Source organism: Solanum verrucosum, unplaced genomic scaffold (genome assembly GCF_900185275.1).
Source record: "Solanum verrucosum unplaced genomic scaffold, falcon-dt-bn FXZP01000206.1, whole genome shotgun sequence".
Lineage (NCBI taxonomy): Eukaryota > Viridiplantae > Streptophyta > Magnoliopsida > Solanales > Solanaceae > Solanum > Solanum verrucosum.
The window spans coordinates 1697624-1724646 of record NW_026020104.1 but is presented as its reverse complement, the minus strand read 5'-3'; the positions used below and the strand labels follow the sequence as shown (position 1 = coordinate 1724646).

The 27023-nt window shown below is 36.8% G+C and overlaps 4 pseudogenes; 2 read left to right on the top strand and 2 right to left on the bottom strand.

Annotated features, from left to right (window-relative positions):
• Positions 1-16342: 16342 nt before the first annotated feature.
• On the bottom strand, positions 16343-17516 carry LOC125825115 (F-box protein At3g07870-like; annotated as a pseudogene).
• A 1566-nt stretch (positions 17517-19082) lies between these two features.
• On the top strand, positions 19083-20261 carry LOC125825114 (F-box/kelch-repeat protein At3g23880-like; annotated as a pseudogene).
• A 2653-nt stretch (positions 20262-22914) lies between these two features.
• LOC125825113 (F-box/kelch-repeat protein At3g23880-like) lies at positions 22915-24088 on the bottom strand (annotated as a pseudogene).
• Positions 24089-24604: 516 nt separating this feature from the next.
• LOC125825112 (F-box/kelch-repeat protein At3g23880-like) lies at positions 24605-25863 on the top strand (annotated as a pseudogene).
• The last annotated feature ends 1160 nt before the right edge of the window (positions 25864-27023 follow it).

Sequence of the window (27023 nt, the reverse complement as noted above, 5' to 3'; positions counted from 1 at the left end):
TCGCTTGGTTACACTCAAGTAAGCTAAGCTACCTATACTTACTTTTCGACTCAAAGCGTCTGCCACAACATTAGCCTTACCCGGATGGTATTGAATAGTCACATCATAATCCTTAAGTAACTCCATTCATCTTCACTATCTCAAATTCAGATCCTTTTAAGTGAACACATGCTGCAAGCTACAATGATCAGTAAACACTTCCCACTTAACACCATAAAGATAATGCCGCTAGAACTTAAGAGCAAATACTACCGCCGCCAACTCCAAATCATGGGTTGGATAATTTCTCTCATGCACCTTCAATTGGCGCGATGTATAGGCTATAACATTCTTATCATGCACTAACACTACACCCAATCCAGAATGAGAAGCATCACAATAAACTAAAAAGTCCTTCCCTTCCACTGGTAATGCTAGAATGGGCGCGGTGGTGAAGAGAGTCTTGAGCTTGTGAAAGCTCTCCTCACATTTTTCAGTCCATTAAAATGGTATCTCCTTTTTGGTCAAATTGGTCAAGTGAGTAGCAATTGAAGCAAAATTCTTAACAAATCGACGATAATAGTTAGTGAGTCTCACAAAACTCCTAACCACCGTCACAGAGCCAGGCCTGCCTAACCTAATTCCTAACCGTTTCAATCTTTTGAGGATTTACCATTACACCTTCTTTTGACACTACATGCCCTAAAAATGCAACTGATTTCAACCAAAATTCACACTTCAAAAATTTAGCATATAACTTTTGCTTCCTAAGAACACCCAAAACAGTATGAAGATTGTAACACCCCGTATCCGAAACAGACCAAAAATGCAGATTTTGAGAAGTTGCAGGTGCAATCCACATTTTCCATCCACAGACCATAGGTCGGACCACGGCCCGTGCTAGTGGTCTGTGGTTCACCACTACAACCCCTCCCTAACCCAGCTTAGAAAATAGGCTAAGTCTCGACCCACAGTCCGTAGGTAAGACCATGGTCAGTGAATCGAGGCCCCATTTACCCAACCTCTGACGCAAATGACGGCAGACTAGCACGGATCGTCATTTGATCCATGGTCCGTAGGTCTGACCGTAGGTGAGGGTCTGCAGTCGGTTAGAGGAAAATTGTTGATTGTGTCAACTTCAAATGGTCATAACTCTTACCACAAAAGGAATTATGTGTCCCGCGACCTATGATATGATAGATAATTGAATCCTCTTTCCAACGCCACTAAGTTTGCTATAATCTGACCTCCGAGTAAAAGTAATGCTCGTATTAGTGAAGCCCTATCGGACAGACTTGACCTATGACCTCAATCTACGGACCGTAGATTGACCTACGGCCCATAGGTCCCATCCGTCGATCACTCCGACAGCAGTTAAGTCAAGGGCCTTTTGGTCTTTTCCTATTTCGTTAGACCTCTAAGCTATGTAGTTTTGACCTTAAATTTTGAGGTTTTAGTTAGTTTAAGCCTAGAAACGTAACTAGAACTTACCTAAGTCAAATCATTCTTCAGAACTTAGAAAATTAGAAGCGTAAGAAGAGAGAGAGACGACCAACCCTAACTCCAAGAACTCAACAAGTTTTCTTCAGTTCCAGCCCTGATATCTAAAGATTTCTCCGTGGAATTCGTCACCAGGTATGTGGGATTTCACTTGTGGGTTCCTTTCACCCATCGGGTCCTTAGTTTTCAGTCAGTTTCTTGACTCCCTTATTATGACTAGACCTAGGGTTTCTTGAATGTTGGAATTATTAGGTTTTTAGTTATTAGAATGATCCAAATCAGATTACTATGTTAATATTCAGTTTATTGCATGAATTCCATAACCCTAGCTATGTATTTCTTTAGTTATTGAATTACACATGCTAGGTCAGATATTTTAGTTATTCAGTTATACATGCCTCAGTTATTAATGCATCAATATCAGTTAATTGTTGCATACTCAGTTTGTATGTCCAGTTGGAGCTATCCAATAACTTACAGAAAATTAGTTATAATGTGTTAATCACTTAATCCATTGGGAGTAGCATAATACCGAGTTGGACTAGGGTTCAGCGTACCTATTAGTCCCAGAACTACTAGCCACGTAGGTTGTAAGTCCCCTCTATGGGCATCATTTCAGTGATCATGCCAGCATGCCTCTATACCTTTGGCAGGTTATATTGGGTACTCTCGATGGGACCTATACATCAGACTCCACATTTAGCTCATGTGGTTTTATTATCGGTTATTAGTAGCTCCCACAGTCCAGTCAGATTCTATTGCATAGACCATTTATCAGTATATCCACTATTCAATTTTAGCATGTTATAAATTGGTCACTACATTCAGTTATCTCAGCATTCAGTATATATATCATGTTCAGATTATATCATTGCTTATTTGTTTGTTCAGTTATATGTTATTTCAGTCGTATTATATCATGCATGCTTAGTACCTTTAAAGTACAGACGCATACTCTGCGCTACATCTTCTCGTGATATAGGTTCAGGTTCTCAGCATCCATATCACGCTTAGATCGGTTCCCAATCTTTAGTTCAGCAGAATTAGTGGTGAGTCATCATTCTACGAGGACAATAGTTATGAGTTTCTTTTCAGTAATTTTAGTCCTTTAGTTTCAGTTTTGCTAGATTTAGTTGGGGCTTGTCCCAGCATTTCTAGTCAGTTAGAGGCTATTTTCAGACATAGATAGATTCAGCTTAGTATTGAATTAATATCTTTCTTTTATTAAACTCATCAGTTTTCATATATCTCAGTTATAGTATATGGGTATTCCCCATCTTTTCATTTTGTTTATTATTATAGCTTTCACACAGTTTCTATTATTCAGTTTATATTTAGTATGCTCATGATCATGCCAGCAGGGTTAGCTTGGGATCACCTATGGTCCTAGGTCCCGTTTCCGCATCTCAGGGGTAGCTCGGGGCGTGACAAACTTGGTATCAGGGCATTAGGTTTAAGAGTCCTAGGATATCTGAAAATCCACACTAAGTAGAGTCATTTTCATGGGTGTGAAGTGCACCACATCTAATGAAAGGGAGGCTATGAAGTGTTTTAGGAAAACTTCACTTTCTTGATATTCTTATCGTGCGTTGGTATAATCTCCTTTCTAATCCATCGTTATGCGCTTAGGATCATGCCTCCTCATAGACCTTACGCCAAGAATGTGAATGCCAGGAATGCAAACAAAACTCCTCCAGTACCAGGTCAGGAAGTTTCTAATGCAGAATTCAGGAACGTCATTCAGATATTGGCTCAGAGTGTGGCCAACCAGAACAATCAGCAGGTTTCAGTTCCTACTAATAGAAATGTTGGATCAGTGGTAGCTAGAGTTTGAGATTTTTTTAGGATGAATCCGCCTGAGTTTTTAGGGTTGCAAGTTGGTGAGGACCCACAGAACTTCATTGATGAGGTTATGAAAATCTTTGGAGTGATGCAAGTGACTGGTAATGGTAGGGTTGAGTTGGCATCCTACCAACTTAAGGATGCGGCTCACATATGGTTCACTCAGTGGAAAGACAGCAGGGGCTACTTTGTCTTTTGTAACTCTTTATATAGCAGTCCAATTCAGTGTTATCCCAGAAACTCTTTCAGAACCCTTCTCAGTATGTACTCCAGTCGGTGACCCAGTTATTGCTAGACGGGTATACATAAATTGCCCTGTCACGGTCTCTTAGAATTCACCTAAGCAAATCTTGTAGAGTTAGAAATGGTAGACTTCGATGTCATTCTAGACATGGATTGGTTACATTCCTTTTATGCCTCAGTCGATTGTAGAACTAGGATTGTTCGTTTCCAGTTTCCACACGAACTAATCCTAGAATGGAATGGTAGTAGCTTAGTGTCTATGGATCGATTCATTTCTTACTTTAAGGCCAGAAATATGATCTCTAAGGGTTATCTCTATCATCTAGTTTGGGTTAAGGATTCAAACTCCAAAACCCCAACTCTTGAGTTAGTTCCTGCAGTCAATGAATTCTGAAGATCTTCCCGAAGTTTCTCTCGAAAGGGAAATCGACTTTGGAATTGATCTCCTCTCAGATACCCAACCTATTTCTATTCCTCCTTACATAATGGCTCCAATAGAGCTTAAGGAATTGAAAGAGAAGTTGAAAGACCTTCTAGATAAGGGCTTCATCAGACCTAGTATTTCGACATGGGGTGCACAAGCGTTGTTCGTAAAGAAGAAAGATGGTTCTCTCAGAATGTGCATTGACTATAGGCAGTTGAATAAGGTCACAATCAAGAATAAGTATCTCATCCCAAGGATTGATGACTTGTTTGACCAACTTCAGGGTGCTAGTCATTTCTCAAAGATAGACCTCAGACCGGGTTATCATCAGCTTAAAGTCAGAGATAGTGACATTTCGAAGACAACCTTCAGAACTTGGTATCGTCATTATGAATTTGTAGTCATGTCATTTGGACTAACCAATGCTCCTGCAGCTTTCATGGATTTGATGAACAGAGTGTTCAAGAAGTACTTAGACTTGTTCATTATCGTCTTTATTGATGATATCATCATTTACTCTAGGAATGAGGAAGAACATGCGAGTCATTTGAGGATTGTCCTGCAAACTCTCAAAGATCGTCAGTTATTCGTTAAGTTTAGCAAATGTAAGTTTTGGTTACAATCTGTTGCTTTCCTTGGGCATATAGTATCCAACGAAGGGATCCGAGTGGATTCTCAAAAAATAGAAGCAGTGAAACAATGGCCCAAACCTACCTCTGCTACAGATATCAGAAGTTTCTTGGGTCTAGCAGGCTATTACAGGAAGTTCGTGGAAGGATTTTCGTCCATAGCCTCACCATTGACTAGGTTGACTCAGAAGATGGTCAAGTTTCGATGGTCAAATGATTGTGACAAAGCTTCGCAGAATTGAAAACTAGGTTGACTACAGCTCCTGTCTTGACTCTACCAAAGGGTTCAAATGGTTATGTGATCTATTGTGATGCATCCAGGGTCAGCCTAGGTTGTGTGTTGATGCAGCGAGGTAAGTTTATAGCTTATGCTTCTAGACAACTTAAGGTACATGAGAAGTATTATCTGACTCATGACCTCGAGCTTGCAGCAGTGGTGTTTGCACTCAAGATTTGGAGACACTACTTGTATGGTGTTCATGTAGATGTGTTCACACACCATAAGAGCCTCCAGTATGTATTCACCCAGAAAGAGTTGAATCTTCGCCAAAGAAGGTGGCTTGAGTTCCTCAAAGATTATGATATGAGCGTGCATTATCATCCATGTAAGGAGAATGTAGTAGTAGATTATCCATGAGTAGTGTAGTACATGTTGAGGAAGAAAGAAGAGAGCTAGCAAAGGATGTTCACAGACTTGCTCGCGTAGGATTTCGTCTTATGAGCATATAAGATGGTGGTGTAACGGTTCAAAATGGGGAAGAATCTTCTTTGATAGTGGAAGTTAAGGAAAAGCAAGACAGCGATCCGATATTACTTGAACTGAAGGGTGCAGTCCACCAATAGAGAGTTGAGGTTTTCTCCTAAGGGGAGATGGTGTGCTTCGCTGCCAAGGTCGATTATGTGTTCCTAATGTGGGCGAGTTGAGACAGCATATTCTTGCAGAGGCCTATAATTCCAGATATTCTATTCATCCAGGTGCCACTAAGATGTACCGCGATCTGCAGGAAGTCTATTGGTGGAATGGTATGAAAAAAGATATAGCAGATTTTGTGGCTAAGTGCCCCAATTGCCAGCAAGTCAAGGTAGAACATCAGAGACCAAGAGGCATGACTCAAGAGATTTACATTCCTACTTGGAAGTGGGAAGTGATCAAAATGGACTTCATCACATGATTACCTCGTACTCACAGACAGCATGACTCTATTTAGGTGATAGTTGACAGAGTTACTAAGTCTTCTCAATTTTTGGCGGTCAAGACTACAGATTCGGTGGAGGACTAAGCCAAGCTTTACATTAATGAGATTGTGAGGTTGCATGGGGTTCCATTGTCTATTATATCAGATAGAGGTCCTCAGTTTACCTCTCATTTCTGGAAGTCATTTCAGAAAGGTCTTGGTACTCAAGTTAATCTTAGCACAACATTTCATCCCCAGACGGATGGCCAGGTAGAGCGTACCATTCAAACCTTAGAGGACATGTTGAGAGCTTGTGTGATCGATTTCAAGGGGAGTTGGGATGATCATCTTCCTCTCATTGTGTCCGCATACAATAATAGTTACCATTCCAGCAATCAGATGGCCCCTTATGAGGCATTGTATGGGCGTAAATGTAGATCTCCAGTTGATTTGTTTGAAGTAGGTGAAACAGTCTTGATAGGACCAGATTCAGTCCTTGATGCTATGGAGAAAGTGCAACTCATTAGAGATAGACTTAAGACTGCCCAGAGTCGTCAGAAGTCTTATGAATATGTGAGAAGAAGGGAACTAGAGTTCCAGGTTGATGATTGAGTTTTCCTGAAAGTGTCACCTATGAAGGGGGTGATGAGATTTGGCAAGAAAGGGAAGCTCAGTCCCAGATATGTAGGCCCTTACCAAATCTTAAAAAGGATTGGTAAAGTGGCTTATGAGTTAAAAGTTGCCAGCAGACTTAGCAGCAGTGCATCAGTCTTTCACATTTCACTTTTGAAGAAGTGTGTGGGTGATCCAGCATATGTAGTGCCATTAGAGATTGTGGTTATAAAAGATAGCCTTTCTTATGAGGATGTACCAGTTGAGATTCTTGATCGTCAAGTTAGAAGGTTGAGAAACAAAGAAGTCGTTTCAGTCAAGGTTTGGTGGAAGAGTCAGTCTGTATAGGGAGCTACTTGGGAAGCAGAAGAAAGCCAAGTATCCTCACCTCTTTCCTTCTGATTCCACTTCATCTTGAGGTAATAGTTCCTCTTCAGTTTTTCAGTCATTCATGCGTAAATTCAGTCTTAGAATCATGTTCCTTCAATTTGTACTTGCATTTTCAGCGTATTTGCATGTTGTTGGAACTCAGTTCAGTCAGAAATTCATTCCTCAGTGTTTAGTGGTAGGGATTGCAGCCCTCTCCCTCCATTTCAGCTAGTTTAGTCTTCATTCAAGGACGAATGGTCCCAAGGAGGAGATAATGTAACACCCCGTATCCGAAACAGAGCAATAATGCAGATTTTGAGAAGTTACAGGTGCAACCCACGATTGCCAGCCACGGACCGTAGGTCAGACCACGACCCGTGCTGTGGTCCGTGGTTCACCACTACAACCCCTCCCCAACCCAGCTCAGAAAATCGGCTAACTCTCGACCCACGGTCCCTTGGTCAGACCACAGTCCGTGGTCTATGTCCGTGGATCGAGGCCCCCTTTACCCAGCCTCTGACGCAAACGACAGCCAACCAGCATGGACCGTCATTCGATCCACGGTCTGTAGGTCTGACCGTAGGTGAGGGTCAACAGCCAGTTAGAGGAAAATTGTTAATTGGGTCAACTTCAAATGGTCATAACTCTTAGCACAAAAGGAATTATATGTCCCATGAACTATGATATGATATATAATTGAATCCTCTTTCCAACGCCACCAAGTTTGCTAAAATCCAACCTCCGAGTAAAATGTTATGCTCGTTTTAGTGAAGCCCTGTCGGGTTGACTTGACCTACGACCCCAATCTACGGACCGTAGATTGACATCCGACCCGTAGGTCCCGTCCGTCGATCACTCCGACAGCAGTTAAGTCAGGGGTTTTTTGGTCTTTTCCTATTTTTTGTTGGACCCCTAATCTACGTCGTTTAGACACTAAATTATGAGGTTTTAGTCAGTTTAAGCCTAGAAACATAACTAGAACTTACCTAAGTCAAATCATTCTTCAGAACTTAGAAAATTAGAAGCGTAAGAAGAGAAAGAGGCGACTAACCCTAACTCCAAGAACGCAGCAAGTTTTCTTCAGTTCCAACCCCAAAATCTAAAGATTTCTCTGTGGAATTCGTCACCAGGTATGTGGGACTTCACTAGTGGGTTCCTTCCACCCATTGGGTCCCTAGTTTTCAGTCAATTTCCTTATTCCCTTATTATGACTAGACCTAGGGTTTTTTGAATGTTAGAATTAGTGGGTTCTTAGCTGTTAGAATGATCCAAATCAGATTAGTATGCTAATATTCAGTTTATTGCATGAATTCCAGAACCCTAGTTATGTATTTCTTTAGTTCTTCAATTGCACATGCTAGGTCAGATATTTCAGTTATTCAGTTATACATGCCTTAGTTATTAATGCATCAATATCAGTTAATTGTTGCATACTCAGTTTGCATGTCCAGTTTGAGCTATCCAGTAACTTACAAAAATTCAGTCATACTGTGTTAATCACTTAATCCATTGGGAGTAGCATAATACCGAGTTGGACTAGGGTTCAGTGTACTCAAATAGTCCCAGAACTACTAGCCACGTAGGTTGTAAGTCCCCTCTGTGGGCATCATTTCAGTGATCACGCCATTATGCCTCTATACCTCTAGCAGGGTATATTGGGTCCTCTCGATGGGGCGTATCCATCAGACTCCACATTTAGCTCATGTGGTTTTATTATGGGTTATTAGTAGCTCCCAAAATCCAGTTAGATTCTATTGCATTGACCATTTATCAGTATTTAGTTTCAGCATGTTATAAATTGGTCACTGCATTCAGTTATCTTAGCATTCAGTATTTATATCATGTTCAGATTATGTCATTGCTTATTTGCTTTGTTCAGTTATATGTTATTTCAGTTGTATTCTATTCTGCATTCTCAGTACCTTTCAAGTACTGATGCATACTTTGCGCTACATCTTCTCGTGATGTAGGTTCAAGTTCTCAATTTCCAGATCACGCTTAGATCGGTTCCCAATCTCCAGTTCAGCATAATCAGTGGTGAGTCCTCATTCTCCGAGGACAATAGTCATGAGTTTCTCTTCAGTATTTTTAGTCCTTTAGTTTCAGTTTTGTTAAACTTAGTTGGGGCCTGTCCCAGCATTTCTAGTCAGTTAGAGGCTATTTTCACACATAGATAGATTCTGCTTAGTATTGAGTTAATATCTTCCTTGTATTAAACTCATCAGTTTTCATATATCTCTGGGTATTCCCCATCTTTTCATTTTTTTATGACTATAGATTCCGCACAATTTCTATTATTTAGTTTATATTTAGTATGCTCATAATCGTGCCAGCAGGGCTAGCTTGGGATCACTTGTGGTTGTAGATCCCGTGTTCGCATCTCGGGGGTAGCTCGGGGTGTGACAAAGATGGTTGGCATGCTCTTCTTCACTTTTCGAATAAACCAAAATATCATCAATAAAGATTGTCACAAAGGAATCAAGAAATGGCTTGAACACCCCATTCATCAAACTCATGAAAGTTGCAGGCGCATTGGTCAAACCAAAAACTCGTAGTCCCCATAATGAGTTCTAAACGCCATCTTAGGCACATCCTCAAGCCTAATTTTCAATTGATGGTAACCGGAACTTACATCAATCTTTGAGAAAATCGCTGCACCTTGCAATTGGTCAAAGAGATCATTTATTCTAGGCAAGGGGTACCTATTCCGAATAGTGACCCTATTTAATTGTTGGTAGTCTATACACATTCTCATACGACCATCCTTCTTCTTAACAAACAAAAATGGAGCACCCCATGGGGAAGCACTAGGGCGAATAAATCCCTTATCAAGGAGCCCTTGGATTTGAGCCTTAATCTCTCTTAATTCTGCCGAAGCCATTTGATATGGAGGGATAGAAATGGGATGAGTATCAGGCTCCAAATCAATGCAAAAATTTATATCTCTATCCGGAGGCATACCAAGCAAGTCATTAGGAAACACTTCACTAAATTTAGACACCACAGGAATAGACCCAATAGATGGAGCCTCAATCTCAACATCCCTAACATGAGCCAAATAATCCAAACAACCATGCTCTACTAATTTACTAGCCCGAATGAAGGATATAATCTTAGCTTTCTTAGGCTTGTACACCCCTTCCCACTCTAATTTTTCCTTTCCCAAAATTTCTAGAGTTACAGACTTAGTATGACAATTAAGCAAAGCGTAATAGGGGGACAACCAAGCCATGCCTAAGATTATGTCAAAGTCAATCATATCCAAAATCACCAAATCAACCCAAGTCTGAAAACCCATAAACACAATAGGACAAGCATGATAGACATGGGTGACTATGACTGACTCTCCAACAGGGGTAGAAACAAGAATGGGGGCATCAAGTATATCACAAATCATCTCAAAACCAGAGGCAAACCTCACAGATACATACGAATAAGTAGAACCCGGATCGAATAACACATTAGCCATCCGGTCACAGACAAGAATAGTACATGTGATCACCGCGTCGGACGCCTCCGCCTCATTTTTGCTCGGGAAAGCATAACATTGAGCTCTATCATCTTGACGAGCCACCTCCCTACCTGATTGCGTGTTACCCCTACCTCCATTACCATTTCCTATACCTCCACGGCCTCGTTGATTACCTCCTCGCCCACTTTGTGGACGTCCTCTACCATTTAATCATTCCCCGCGGGTACCACTGCTCTAGATTGTTGCTGCTACGCGGAATCTAACACATATGAGTGGGGACAGTCTCTCCTCATATGCCCAGGTTCACCACAGTTGTAGCAAGTACGATCAAAAGATGGTCTCCTACCCGCCTCTACAGGTAACTATTCGGGTTGGTTTTAGTGGTGGTTCTCCCACCGGATGGTTAGTGTGGGTGCCAATCACGAATGTCTGGGTCATGACAGATTTTCGGAAGACCCAAATGAAATTTCATACTTTACCTAGCAATTCTCAATATGCACACACTAGAGATCGACTGTTGAAGTGGAAGTTGATAGATCAGAATGTCTCCCTTTATGTGAAGCACAAAAGGAATCAATTGATTACTTGTTCTTTAAATACTCCCTTTTGGCTGCAATTTGGAACAAACTATTGTGTTGTCAAGGACATAACAAAAACACAATAAATGGACAGAGGAAGTGTGTTGGATTGAGACTCATGCTAATGGGAAGAATCCACATGTTGAACAACTTAGGACCACTGTAGTGGATGCATTAATGATATGGTAGAAAAGGAATTGTCGGGCCTTTCATACCAAGAAGAATTCAGATTGTGGTTATGCGCGAAGTAGTTGAAGTCCAAGTTAGCGAGCCGAATCGCAGAACTTAACCACTATCCTTGAACTATAGCTCATGTTTAGTTGCTTAACTGCTGGTATGTTATGATTATGTCCTACTTGGTACATAATTTCCTAATTTGGTATATAAAATGTCTCTATTAGTTATAACCAAAAAAATAGCCATTAATCTTTTAGAGATAAATATATTTTTCATGAAAAAATATATAAAATATTTATAATTATTTATAAAAATTTAATATTATATATATATTATAAAATTTGTGTATGTAATTTCTTATTTTTGTTGAAAAAGTCATCTTCGAGAGGTTGAATTTGAAAAAAAAATTATAAAAAAATACCCGACCTTAGGAGGCCAATTTGTTTGAAATTTTGTTTTTTTTTTTCAATTTTTGATGCTAAAAGAATTGATCTCTGAAAGTTGGTTTCGTTAATTTTTTTTTTAAAAAAAATGACCTTGCAAAGTCAAATATAATCCCAATGTAGTATTGGGAGAAACGCCGGTTGAACTTGGAATTTAAATATCTTCTTGAAAGTGAAGAAGGGGGGGGGGGGGTGAGGGTTGAATTGAAAATTTATTTCTTAGTCAACTGTCAAAGGGTGAGAGTCACCTTTCCAATAATTTAGCGTAACAAATTGTAGATAAATATGAATAGCTAAAAGTAAGAGAGACAAATATTTTTATATTGGTTCGGATTATAGGTATGGTACCTAGTCAAGTCCTCTTGATTTATAAGGGTTTTCTTTAAAGCTTTTTGAGAAACTTGTTAGTACATAATTTTATGGTTCTCGACTCTACCTGATTCCAAACCATATTTACAATCTTGACACAGTCACTACCTGTATGACCTACCTGTGTCTTTTCTTTCTCTTTTTTTTTACAGGTGTAAATTAGAGAGTATACTTATTTTTATGAAAGATAGAAGAGAGACAGTATACAAGTTCAAGTGAAGTGTGTAACTATTTAATTTCGTAAGGCTCTTTTATAGCGGGCTTTAGTGAAACTGCGTTTAGCACTACTAGGAAAATCCAAGGGTAATTCTTTCAATTAAGGATTCGTATTGATTTCTTGATTGAGTATACATGTCCATATAAGATATGTCTGTGTGATTCCTTTCTTTTCGATCGTCAATACGAAATTTATATCTGCCTTACACAGAGTATTTGCTATTCTCTGAGTCTTAATCCTCCATCTAAATCTTGATTTTGATTATCAAATCTTATTACCATCTTTCCTTTTTTGATTTAGAGGTGATTTGTTGATTGATCACAGATTCACAAGTCACAACAAATCATTTTTTCTTTCTTTCAGATGATTTCATGTCCTTATCTTAGTTTACTTCCTTGCATTATAGATGATAACTCTTCATTGCTGCTCCTTTGAGTGTCTTCCCTGCTCATGAGATTTGTTTTTATGTTAATTGTTACAGTAAAACCTCACTAAATTAATATACGTGGGACTCTAAAATATTATTATTTTATAGAAGTATTATTTAATCCATGAATTAATATTTATTAATTTAAAAATTGTTTAGACACTGCAAAGTTCATTCGGAGATGAAATCTCAGAGAATTTGAAAGACCTACTTGTGAAAACGTCATTCATGAATTTGAGGTCATGGCTAATGATCCCGATTACCACAATAAAATAGACGTTAATAACCTGTTAGATGGGTGAAAATGATACACACTTAGAGGTCCCGAGCTTAGAAGAAATTGTGGATACCATTGAAAAAAACAATGTTGATTATAAAGATAAAGATGATGCAATACCTTTGGAACAAGTTACGCATAAGGAAGCACTTATCACATCTAAAACTCTTCATAATTTTATGGTATAGTTCAAAAATGCAACACTGAAACTTTAATTGGATATAATAAGAAAAGTTAGAGATGAGCTTCAACTAGATTTAAATTTTAACAAAATATAGAAAATAAGATAATCATATTTCACTAAATTGTCTTAGATATATTTGTACTTTTAAGAGATTATTAATTTATCATATTACTGAGATCATATATTTATATAGGGGTCTTCTAAAAATATGTTATATTATTATCTTATCAAAATGAGTGCTTTTTTTAATTTACCCAAATCAAGACCGAATGAAAATATTATTCTAGAGAGATTATTAATTAACCGAGTATTAATTTAGTGAGGTTTTACTGTATTATTAAAATATATTTCATAGAATTATATTCACAACAATTCTCAACACACGTATACATTGTATTTTAATGCGGAGTCATTTTGCTATATACTTTGCAGTTGCAAGGAGTGTGCAAAAATCGAACCGATCAATAAATCAAATTTAAAAAAATATTATGTAATAAGGCATAAGTACCGCCCCTAAACTATAACCGAAATCCCATGGACACACCTTAACTAAAGTAATCCCCTGAATCCATTTTTTTGTAATTTTATACACCTTTTCGGCGTACATGGCATCCAAACATCTCCCACGCGTCTCAACTACGTGGAGTCACAGAGTGTGTCACATAAGCTAAAAGGTGTACAAAATTACAAAAAGAAAGAGTTTGGGGGGAGGGGGGGGGGGGTAATAGGACCTTAGTTTAGTTAAGGTGTGTCTTTGGGATTTCGGTCATAGTGTAGGGGAGTACTGGTACCTTATCCCAAATATTGATTTCGGTCATAGTCTAGGGGAGTACTTGTGCCTTATCCCAAATATTATTGATTTATTGTTATTGGGTTATTGGATTAATGAGTTTTAATGATTTTATTTTAAAAAATTGTAAGATTAGCGATTCGATTTTGTTTTTTGAATATTTGTTTATTTGGTAAACGAAAAACCCATTAAGACTATAGTAATTTACTATTTTAACCCTACATAAATACTCCATTAAATATTAATATCATTACCTTATTGGTTACTATATTTGTCCTTTAGCTTCCAATTCAATTATAGTCCTAGTTCTTCTATTTGTGTTGTACTTATATAGTTTTTTTCATGTTAGTTACTATTGTTTCTATTTTATGAACATTAAATAAAGTTACATTATTGTTTTGTCACTCTAAAATGTTGGAGAAGTCATATATTTGTTTTATCAACATTTCCTTATTGGTTAAACCGAAAATTGAACTGTTAAGGACTAAAAACCAATTAAAAATATCTTGTTGGTTTGGTTATTGATTTAGCGTATTAAAAATCAAAAACCGAAAACCGATAAACCGAATCGCTAATACATAAAATCGAACCTAACTGACCGATGCACACCCCTAATTCTAATTCAATTGTGATTATTCGTCTTCTGTTGATTTTATTTGTCATCAAGTTGGATTATCTAGGAATCATCGTCGAAGAATTAAGCCATTAATATATATATATATATATATTTATATATATATATATATATACACTCACATTCATTGAACCCTAGATGTGAGGCATCGGTGATATATATACAAGTTCAAGTGAAGTGCGTACCTATAAAGTTTGGTAAGGCTGACTTTTATAGGAGGCTCTTGTGAAGCTGCTTTTAACTCTAATAAGAAAACCCAAGAGTATTTCTTTTAATCAAGAATTTATATTGATTCCTTGATTGAGTATACACATCCATTGGTATATATATTTGCATTCATTGGACTTAACATTCATACAACATCAGTTGAATCAGAATGGCCTCAAGCAATTCGGACTATGTTGCTTGAATCATATCGAAGAAGCTACTATATTGAGTACTTGTAACAAAATTGAGATATATGTTATCGCGCTTTTCCAGAATTGCGGAATTAAAGAAGTGACTAAGTAAATGTCTAAGTATAGTAGAGTTCCAGAGCTCCACCAACAACGATTTTTGTTATACAATAAGGAAGCCACACAAAATTGTCCAACTATAAAAAACCTGAGGAAGTGAAAAAAATTTGAAGCACTTAAAGACTCCCTTGAGACCATTTCAACTATCAAAAAGCTAAAAGAATTAGGTCTTCTGAGGTTGTAAAGTGTTTGTCAAAGATAGGTGATGATCATCGCTTTGAAAATAGCAAGAAGACGATCTATGATCTCAGTCTAGCGATAGTAAACAAGTTGCTACATGGATCAATGCTGCATCTGAAATCATGTGATGGAACTCGAAATCGAACTTTGAGTGAGATATATACTTGAAAATATGCAACAAAATATTTGATCTTGAAAACTGCAACATGACAACTAAAAAGGAAATGGGAATCATAAATTTTTGTTGTACAACAAAGTTGCTACACAAAAATATCCAACTATCAAAAAGCTGAGAAAGTGAAATATTTTATTTTGATACAGAAATGGAACAAATTATTTTATCTTGATACAGAAATGGAACACAAGTTATAATACAACAAAATCAAGAGCAATCTTCTTGAGGTCAGCCAAGTTCAAAGAGAGGATGCAGTTTACTAGTTTTTTTTTAATATGACATATTTTTTCAATATATTAGGGGCTCAATGGGTGACACCATACTCGAATGTATCAAGAAGATAAGGAGAACTATCCCCGCTTGTTTTGTTTAGACAATTTGAAATAATAAAAATAGAAGACATTTGGAAGACAAGGTCGCAGCAATGCATACTAAGTATAGATCCTTAAGACTTTTGGCCCTTTGCAACACTGATATTTACCCCCCTCTCTCTCTTTCACTATTGTACAGGGTCCATTACTAGCTTAGTACTTGGTTTACAAAGTGAAGAATATGCACTTGGCTTGCTAAAAAACCAACTAGTGTGGGTTGAGCTAAATTGGGCATTATGCATTTACTTCATCACGCCATTTTTGACATCAGGGAGAAATATGGAAATTATAACAATCAAATCACACTAGAACCAATGGAATGGTAATAATGTGCATAAGTGCATATTCAACCAAATAGTTAGAGCAGTGCAATTGATGAGACACAAAACACCTTATTGTCAGATTTGGCAACCTTGAAAGGACTAGCCATATTTAGCTAAAAAACCAAAAACAATGAAATCGATTAGATAGTAACATCACAGTAACTACAAGAAGATAATATAAAAATCAACTGATAAAGATAAGGAATCACATTAAACTGAAAATACATCAAAAAGCAACAAGAATACAATAACAACTAATGTAAGGCAAGTAAATGGAAAACAAAAGTTCAACATTCAGAACATTATAATTATTAGATACCAAATTTGATAAAAACATCTTTCACATCCATTACCATAAAACAGCCACGAACTTTGGTGAAATACGCTACCTTCTGATCACATTCTTCATTAATGTATCGATAAATTATGTAGTCTAGCTACTCATTAAGTCCATAAATCTTCATTCCTCCCAAGAATCCACCCGAATTGACAGCGTTCCCTTTGAGCAAAATAAGTGATTCCCTGTAATCATGAACATAAAACAAGTGAGAGATCCCTCAAATACAAAGATCTGTATTTCGTCCACTATTTGGATCATAAGAAACTAGATCATTCCTCCTAGTTGATAACAAAACGTCACCGTTGTTCCTAAATCCAACAACTTTTTGCATACCTGCAACCAAATTTATACAGTACAATCTACTTCAAGATTCCAAAACTCCATACTACTTCATCACCCATACTTCACATGAAGTACCATCTATCTCTCTCCCATAATTAACAACGACAAGTGATTCCACAAACAACATAATCGATAAATTTGTTGGCTATACACAAGCTAAAGCATCTGGCAACATAATCTCCCCAAACACCTCAACTGCTATACTAAAAGACATAACTAAACTCTGAATTCCACAACCATTCGAAACCACATCATACACAATCCAATGTACAACTCCATTAACAAAAGTCCGAGACCACATAACCTCCACCATGCAATGCTTAATCTCAACTCCTATCACTCTCCTCCAAACCCCACTATTAATCGAATATATTTCAATATCAGGAGGACCATTATACTCGAACACAATATTCATATGACACACAAGTCTAACCAACTTATAGTCATCAGTCTAAGGCAAATCAGCACCAAATCCAAGAACAAACATATGAGGTGAGTAATTGAAGACATAGGTATACTTATAAACTTATGAATATAAGGGTTTCATAGAACAAGACTCCATAATTCACCAAGCAAATCATCTAACAAACACACGAAGCCATTGCAATTGCCAACAATTTTGAAATACCCTTGTTGGCATTCGAAAGGGAAATTAAGTTCCGATGTAAATCCAAGGAAAAGGGTCGATTCTTAGATTCTTGAAACAAGGAATAGTGCTCTGTTTTACGAGTTCTGATGTAACGCCTCACAAGAAAGGTGTTGGAATGTGGGGTTTGGGCGAGGTGAGCGGAGATGAAAGAAAAATTGGTGATGAGTGAATGTCATGATTTGCAAACAACTGTGAATCGAATTAAGGATTTAACATGTAGTTTCAATAGGATTTCTCTCAAACGTTCGGAACCAAAGTAGGCAAAGTCAAAATCAGTCATTGATAAATTTTGAGAGAAAGACAGGAAGAACCCTAGTTGTGGCAGACAATTTCGGTAAAATTTGCTTTAAATATAGGGATGTCGACTCGACTGGTCGAGGCGGATATAGCTTTTGATGAGCAGGGCGGGATGAGGCGGGACAGGACAAATTTAGATATTTTTTTTAAAAAAATCATGCATTGCAGGGCGGATTGTGGGTTTGGGATAAATGCTAAAATCGCTAAGTTGTTACTTTCACTTATCTTATGTTTAGGACCTTTAGGCCAAAAAATCCAACAATCATATACTTGCCGATTAACCTTTTATTTATTGTTTTATTAGCTTAATCCTATAACTTATTCTTAAAGAATCGGTAATTATGTTTCTTTTATCCTTGTGTTATGTTAAGTGAGAATCCACTGCTTAGCTATTCTTGGGGATTACTTCAAGTCTATTTTCAAATATGGGTGAGTTTATAGAGTAATTATGTGGTAAGTTAAGGTTGGATGATGATTAATATATGACATTTATGATTTATGAACTAGAGCTCTCCATCATTATTTTATTACAAGTTCAATTTTCAATTATGGCAAATGATTGTAAAACTTCATCTCCTCCTCAGATGATCGTTAAACGTCTAATATTTTCTAACTTTAATTATTTGGTATTAATTGTCCTTTTGTAATTAGTGTTAGCCCCTAAATACTTGTAAATTAGTTTTAATAATAAAAATTTCACATATGTGCTTCTTTCCTTAATTCTTTGGTATTAATTGTTCTTTGGCTAATCTTCTTTCCTTCTTGTCCTTGGGTGAATTTCACATATGTGCTTCTTTCTATCTTTTCTTACGAAGATACTTTTTAGGAAAGAATTAATTTTCATTATTAAAACTGATTTACAAGTATTTAGGGGCTAACACTAATTACAAAAGAACAATTAATACCAAAGAATTAAATTTAGAAAATATTAGATGTTCAACAATCATATGAGGAGGAGACGATGTTTTCCAATCATTTGTCATAATTGAAAATTGAACTCGTAATAAAATAATGATGGAGAGGCCTAGTTCATAAACCATAAATGCCATACATTAATCCTCATCCAACCTTAACTTACCACATAATTACTCTATAAATTCACCCATATTTGAATATAGACTTGAAGCAATCCCAAGAATAGCTAAACAATGGATTCTGACTTAACATAACACAAGGACAAAAGAAACATAATTACTGATTCTTTAAAAATAAGTTATAGGATTAAGCTAATAAAACACAAATAAAAGGTTAATCCGGTAAGTATATGATTGCTGGATTTTCTGGCCTAAAGGTCCTAAACAAAAGATAAGTGAAATAAATAGCTTAGCGATTTTAGCATCTATCCCAAACCTGCAACCCACCCTACACCGCATGATTTTTATTAAAAAATATCTAAATGTGTCTTGCCCCGCCTAGTCCCGCCTTGCCCCTCAAAAGTTATGCCCGCCCTAGTCCGTTGATGTCCCTATATTTAAAGGAAAATTTACAAAAACTGTCTTCCACAACTAGGGTTCTTCCTTTTTCTCCCTCTTTCTCTCAAAATTGATCAATGACTGATTTTGACTCGACCTACTTTGCTTCCAAACTTTTAAGAGAAATCCTACTGAAACTACCTGTTAAATCTTTAATTCGATTCACAATTGTCTGCAAATCATGTCATTCACTCATCACCAATTTTTCTTTCATCTCCGCTCATCTAACCCAAACCCCACATTCCAACACCTTTCTTGTTAGGCATTACGTCAAAACTCGCAAAAAGAGCAGTATTCGTTGTTTAAAGAATCTAAGAATTGACCCTTTTCCTTGGATTTTACACCAAAACTGGATTTTCCTTTCAAATGCCAACAAGGGTATTTTAAACTTGTTGGCAACTGCACTGGCATCGTGTGTTTGTATGATGATTTTCTTGGTAAGTTGCGGAGTCTTGTTCTATGGAACCCTTCTATTCATAAGTTTATAAGTATACTTATGCCTTCAATTAAGCCTCAGTTGCCTCATATGTTTGTTCTTGGATTTGGTGTTGATTTGCCTGAGACTGATAACTATAAGTTGGTTAGACTTGTGTATCATATGAATAATGTGTTCGGGTATAATGGTCCTCCTGAGATTGAAATTTATTTGATTAATAGTGGGTTTGGAGGAGAGTGGTAGGAGTTGAGATTAATCATGCATGGTGGAGGTTATGTGGTCTCAGGTTTTTGTTAATGGAGTTGTACATTGGATTGTGTATGATGTGATTCCGAATGGTTGTGGAATTCAGAGTTTAGTTATGTCTTTTAGTATAGCGGATGAGGTGTATAGGGAGATTATGTTGTCGGATGCTTTAGCTGGTGTAACTCCAACAAATTGATTGATTATTTTGTTTGAGGAATCACTTGTTGTTGTTAATTATGGGAGGGAGATAGATGGCGCTTCATCTAAAGTATGGGTGATGAAGCATTATAAAGTTTTGGAATCTAGGAGTTGATTGTACTATATAAATTTGGTTGCAGGTATGGAGAAAGTTGTTGGATTTAGGAATAACGGTGACATTTTGTTTTCAACTAGGAGGAATGATCTGGTTTCTTATGATCTAAATAGTGGGCGAAATACAGATCTTTGTATTCGAGAGATCCCTCACTTATTTTATGTTCAGAATTACATGGAATCACTTATTTTGCTCAAAGGGAACAATGTCAATTTGGGTGGGTTCTTAGGAGGAATGGAGGTTTATGGACTTAATGAGTAGCTGGACTACATAATTTATTGATACAATAATGAAGAATGTAATCAAAATGTAGGGTATTTCACCAAAGTTTGTGGTTGTTTCAAGGTAGTGGAAGTGAAAGATGTTTTATCGAATTTGGTATTTGATAATTATAATGTTCTGAATGTTGAACTTTTGTTTTCCATTTACTTGCATTACATTAGTTGTTACTATACTCCTGTTGCTTTTTGATGTATTTTCAGTTTAATTGTTGTTATTCCTTATCTTTATCAGTTGATTGTCATATTGTATTCTTGTAGTTACTGTGATGTTACTAGCTGATCAATTTCCTTGTTTTTGGTTTTTTGAGCTAAATATGGCTACTCCATTCAAGGTTGCCAAATCCGGCAATAAGGCTGACGTTTATAGCAGAGGCCCTGGTGAAGTTGCTTTTAGCTCTAATAAGAAAACCCAAGAGTATTTAATTTAATCAAGAATTTATATTGATTACTTGATTGAGTATACAACATCCATTGGTATATATATTTGTATTCATTGAGCCCTAGATGTGAGGTATCAGTGGCAGAAAAGGAATTAAGTCTTACGAGTTTGGATCGTTCTGAAAACATCTGATCGATATACAAAGAAGAGTAGCATCATTATGTTAATTGGACTTAACATTCATACAATACCAGTTGAATCATAATGACCTCAAGCAATTTTCGAACTATGTTGCTTGAATCATATTGAAGAAGCTACTATATTGAGTACTTGTAACAAAATTGAGATATATGTTATCGCGCTTTCCCAAAATTGTGAAATCAAAGAAGTGACTAAGTGAATGTTCAAGTATAGTAGAGTTCTAGTTACAGAGCTCCGCCAACAACGATTTTCGTTGTACAATAAGGAAGCCACACAAAATTGTCCAACTATCCAAAAACTGAGAAAGTGAAAAAAAAATTAAAGCACTTAAAGACTCCCTTGAGACCATTTCAAGTATCAAAAAGCTGAAAGCATTAAGTCCGCTGAGGTTGAAAAGTGTTTGTCTAAGATAGGTGTTGATCATCGCTTTGAAAATAGCAAGAATACAATTTATGATCTCAGTCTAGGGATAGTAAACAAGATGCTACATGGATCAATGCAGCATCTAAAATCATGTGATGGAAGTCGAAATCGGACTTTGAGTGACATATATACTTGAAAAATATGCAACAAAATATTTTATCTTGAAAAGCACAACATGACAACTAAAAAGGAAATGAGGAATCATAATTTTTGTTGTACAACAAAGTTGCTACACAAAAATGTCCAACTATCAAAAAGTTGAGAAAATGAAAAAAATTGAAGCACTTAAGGACTCCCTTGAGACCATTTCAACTATTAAAAAGCGGAAAGAATTAGGTCTGTTGTGGTTGGAAATTTTTTATCTAACATAGGTGATGATCATCTCTCCAAAAACAACAAGAAATTCGATCTATGAGATCATGTTATGGAATGCAGAATCTGACTTCGTAACATATATACTTGAAAATATGCAACAAAATATTTTATCTTGATACAGAAATGGAACACAAGTTCTGATACAACAAAATCAAAAGCAATCTTCTTGAGGTCAGCCAAGTTCAATGAGAGGATGTAATTTACTAGTTTTTTTTTAATATGTACCTATTTTTTCAATATATTAGGGGCTCAATGGGTGACACCATACTCGAATGTATCAAGAAGACAAGGAGAACTATCCCCGCTTGTTTTGTTTAGACAATCTGGAATGATAAAAATAGAAGACAAGGTCGCATAAATGCATACTAAGTATAGATCCTTAAGACTTTTGGCCCTTTGCAGCACTGATATTTACAGGCCTCTCTCTCTTTCACTATTGTGCAGGGTCCATTACTAGCTTAGTACTTGGTTTACAAAGTGAAGAATATGCACTTGGCTAGCTAAAAAACCAACTACTGTGGGTTGAGCTAAATTAGACATTAACTTCATCATGCCATTTTCGACATCAGGGGGAAATAGGGAAATTATCACTATCAAATCACACTAGAAGCAATGAAATGGTAATAATGTGCATAACTACATATTCAACGAAATAGTTAGACCAGTGCAATTGATGAGACACAATATGAGCTTTACTGTTGGAGAGAAGTGTATTATTTTATTAATATGTATGTGTACTTATACAAGAGAGCAAACTACAAATAAGGAAAGATTTAACTACTAAAGGATTGTGATCTTCACCTAATTATAATAGAAACTAAACCACTAATGAGATACTAAGTTATGGAATATCAATCAAGAGATATCACTAATACACAAAACACCTTATTGCCGGATTTGGCAACCTTGAAAGGACTGGACAAATTTAGCTCAAAAAAAGCAAAAACAATGAAATCGATAAGGTAGTAACTACACGAAGATAATATGACAATCAACTAATAAAGTCATAAAGATAAGGAATCACAACAATTTAATTAAAATACATCAAAAGGCATCAAGAGTACAGTAACAACTAATGTAATGCAAGTAAATGGAAAACAAAAGTTCAACATTCAGAACATTATGATTATCAAATACCAAATTTGATAAAAACATCTTTCACTTCCACTACCTTAAAACAGCCACAAACTTTGGTGAAATACCCTATCTTCTGATCACATTCTTCATTATTGTATCGATAAATTCTGTAGTCCAGCTACTCATTAAGTCCATAAGCCTCCATTCCTCCCAAGAACCCACCCGAATTGGCATTGTTCCCTTTGAGCAAAATAAGTGATTCACTGTAATTCTAAACATAAAACAAGTGAGAGATCCCTAAGATCCGTATTTCATCCACTATTTGGATCACAAGAAACTAGATCATTCCTCCTAGTTGAAAACAAAATGTCACCGTTGTTCCTAAATCCAACCAACTTTCTCCATACCTACAACCAAATTTATACGGTACAATCTACTCCAAGACTTCAAAACTCCATACTGCTTCATCACCCATACTTCACATGAAGCGCCATCAATCTCTCTCCCATAATTAACAACAACAAGTGATTCCTCAAACAACATAATTGATAAATTTGTTGGAGTTACACCAGCTAAAGCATCCGGCAACATAATCTCCCCAAACACCTCATCCTCTATACTAAAAGACATAACTAAACTCCGAATTTCACAATCATTCGGAACCACATCATACGCAATCCAATGTCTAACTCCATTAACAAAAGCTTGAGACCACATAACCTCCACCATGCAATGCTTAATCTCAACTCCTACCACCCTCCTCCAAACCCCACTAATAATCGAATAAATTTCAATCTTAGGAGGACCATTATACCCGAACACAATATTCGTATGATACACAAGTCTAACCAACTTATAGTCATCAGTCTCAAGCAAATCAGCACCAAATCCAAGAATAAACATATGAGGTGACTAAGGCTTAATTGAAGGTATAGGTATACTTATAAACTTATGAATAGAAAGGTTCCAAAGAACAAGACTCCGCAACTCACCAAGAAAACAATCATACAAACACATGATGCCATTGCAACTGCCAACAATTTTGAAATACCCTTGCTGGCATTTGAAGGGAAATTATGTTCCGATGTAAAATCCAAGGAAAAATGTCGATTCTTAGATTCTTGAAACGATGAATTGTGCTCTCTTTTGCGAGTTCTAACGTAATACCTAACAAGAAAGGTGTTGGAATGTGGGGTTTGGGCGAGGTAAACAGAGAAGAAAGAAAAAATGGTGATGAGTGAATGCGATGATTTGCAGACAATTGTGAATCGAATTAAGGATTAAACAGGTAGTTTCAGTAGAATTTCTCTCAAAAGTTCGGAACCAAAGTAGGCAGAGTCAGAATTAGTCATTGATCAATTTGAGAGAAAGAGGGAGAGACAGGAAGAACCCTAGTTGTGGCAGGCAATTTTGATAAAAATTGCTTTAAATATAGGGATGTCTACGGGCTTGGGCGAATATAGCTTTTGAGGGGTGGGGCGGGACGAGGCGGGGCAGGATAAGTTTAGATATTTTTTAATAAAAATCATGCGGTACAGGGCGGGTTGCGGGTTTGGAAAAAATGCTAAAATCGCTAAGCCATTTCTTTCACTTATAGGAAAAGAAAGCAAGAAGATAAGTGAAATAAATAGCTTAGCGATTTTAGCATTTATCCCAAAACCGCAACCCACCCTGCACCGCATGATTTTGATTAAAAAATATCTAAACTTGTCCTACCCCGCCTCATCCCGCCCCGCCTCTCCCCGCCCCTCAAAAGTTATATCTGCCCTTGCCCGTTGACATCCCTATATTTAAAGGAAATTTTACAAAAAATGTCTTCCACAACTAGGGTTCTTCCTGTCTCTCCCTCTTGCTCTCAAAATTGATCAATGACTAATTCTGACTCTACCTACTTTGGTTCCGAACTTTTGAAAGAAATTCTACTGAAACTACTTGTTAAATCCTTCATTCGATTCACAATTGTCTGCAAATTGTAGCATTCACTCATCACCAATTTTTCTTTCATCTCCGCTCACCTCGCCCAAATCGTACATTCCAACACCTTTCTTGTTAGGCGTTACGTCAGAACTCGCAAAAGAGAGCACTATTCGTTGTTTCAAGAATCTAAGAATCGACCCTTTTCCCTGGATTTTACATCGAAATTGAATTTCCCTTTCAAATGCAAAAAAGGGTATTTCAAAATTATTGGCAGCTGCAGTGGCATCGTGTGTTTGTATAATGAGTTGCTTGGTGAGTTACGGAGTCTTGTTCTGTGGAACCCTTCTATTCATAAGTTTATAAGTATACATATGCCTTCAATTAAGCCTAAGTCACCTCATATGTTTGTGTTGATTTGTCTGAGACTGATGACTATAAGTTGGTTAGACTTGTGTATCATATAAATATTTTGTTTGGGTATAATGGTCCTCATGAGATTAAAATTTATTCGATTAATAGTGGGGTTTGGAGGAGAGTGGTAGGAGTTGAGATTAAGCATTGCATGGTGGAGGTTATGTGGTTGGGGCATTTGTTAATGGAGTTGTACATTGGATTGCATATGATGTGGTTCCGAAAGTTTGTGGAATTCGGAGTTTAGTTGTCTTTTAGTATAGCGGATGAGGTGTTTGGGGAGATTATGCTTCTGGATGCTTTAGATGGTGCAACTCCAACAAATTTATCGATTATGTTGTTTGAGGAATCACTTGTTGTTGTTAATTATGGGAGGGAGATAGATGGCGCTTCATGTGAAGTATGGGTAATGAAGTAGTATGGTGTTTTGGAATCTTGGAGTAGATTGTACGGTATAAATTTGGTTGCAGGTATAGAGAAAGTTGTTCGATTTAGGAACAACGATGACGTTTTGTTTTCAACTAGGAGGACTAATCTGGTTTCTTATGATCCAAATAGTGGACAAAATATGGATCCTGGTATTCGAGGGATCTCTTACTTGTTTTATGTTTAGAATTACAAGGAATAACTTATTTTGCTCAAAGGGAACAGTGTCAATTCGGATGGGTTCTTGGGAGGAATGGAGGCTTATGGACCTAATGAGCAGCTGGACTACAAAATTTATCGATACAATAATGAAGAATGTGATCAGAAGGTAGGGTATTTCACCAAAGTTTGTGGGTGTTTCAAGGTAGTGTAAGTGAAAGATGTTTTATCAAATTTGGTATTTGATAATTATAATGTTCTGAATGTTGCTTTTTGATGTATTTTCAGTTTAATTGTTGTGATTCCTTATCTTTATGACTTTATTAGTTGATTGTCATTTTATCTTCTTGTAGTTACTGTGTTACTAACTGATCGATTTAATTGTTTTAGCTTTTTTGAGCTAAATATGGCCAGTCCTTTCAAGGTTGCCAAATTCGGCAATAAGGTGTTTTGTGTCTCATCAATTGCACCGGTCTAACTATTTGGTTGAATATGCAGTCATGCACATTATTACCATTTCATTGCTTCTAGTGTGATTTGATAGTCATAATTTCCATATTTCTCCCTGATGTCGAAAATGGCGTGATGAAGTAAATGCATAATGCCTAATTTAGCTCAACCCACACTAGGTCATTGCTAATACAAAGGGGTTCACACGAGATATTTAAAAACAACAGGACCAAATGTTCCTCATTGGCTGATTCTTCAAGAAATTTCCAACTTAAACATATTATAGGCCTTTTTGACATCAACTTTCACGAGGCATCTAGGAGTTGTCTTTCTATCATATTGTTTGAGCAAATCATGGCATATAAGCAGATTATGAATCATAGATCTTCCTAGTTTAAAGATTGCATGATTATCTGCTACTATATGAGCAACAGCCTCCTTCAGTCTACTTGAGCATTATTCCTAATACAACCTACCAAACGACGACTACATTGCAACATGATATTTGTCTATATTGACTAGCATTTTCTTGGACAATAAACTTTTGGAATGAGGTAAATATTAGTAGAAGTGATTTGTTAAGAGCAGTTCACCATTCCTGAAAAAATCAACGACTCTTTCATTCTTCTCAATCAAGCAGATTTGAAATCTGGCTCAGGACTTTTATTCTTCTCAATCCCAAACATCCAATCTTCACATCCTTGTATGTGTGACCTCTGTTAGCTTTGACTCTACTTGAAGTTGTCTACAAACACTTTAGTAATGCTTTCAGAATTAGTTTTCAAGTTTCCCTGTGCTTGTTAGCAGTCATTTCTGTTACAGGTTGTATTGGAATTGTTAACGCACATCTCCAAAATAAACAACTTAGTTAAATCTGGACAAGGACAGTGATCTGGATTGCTAGTGTTAATTGTTCACGCACGA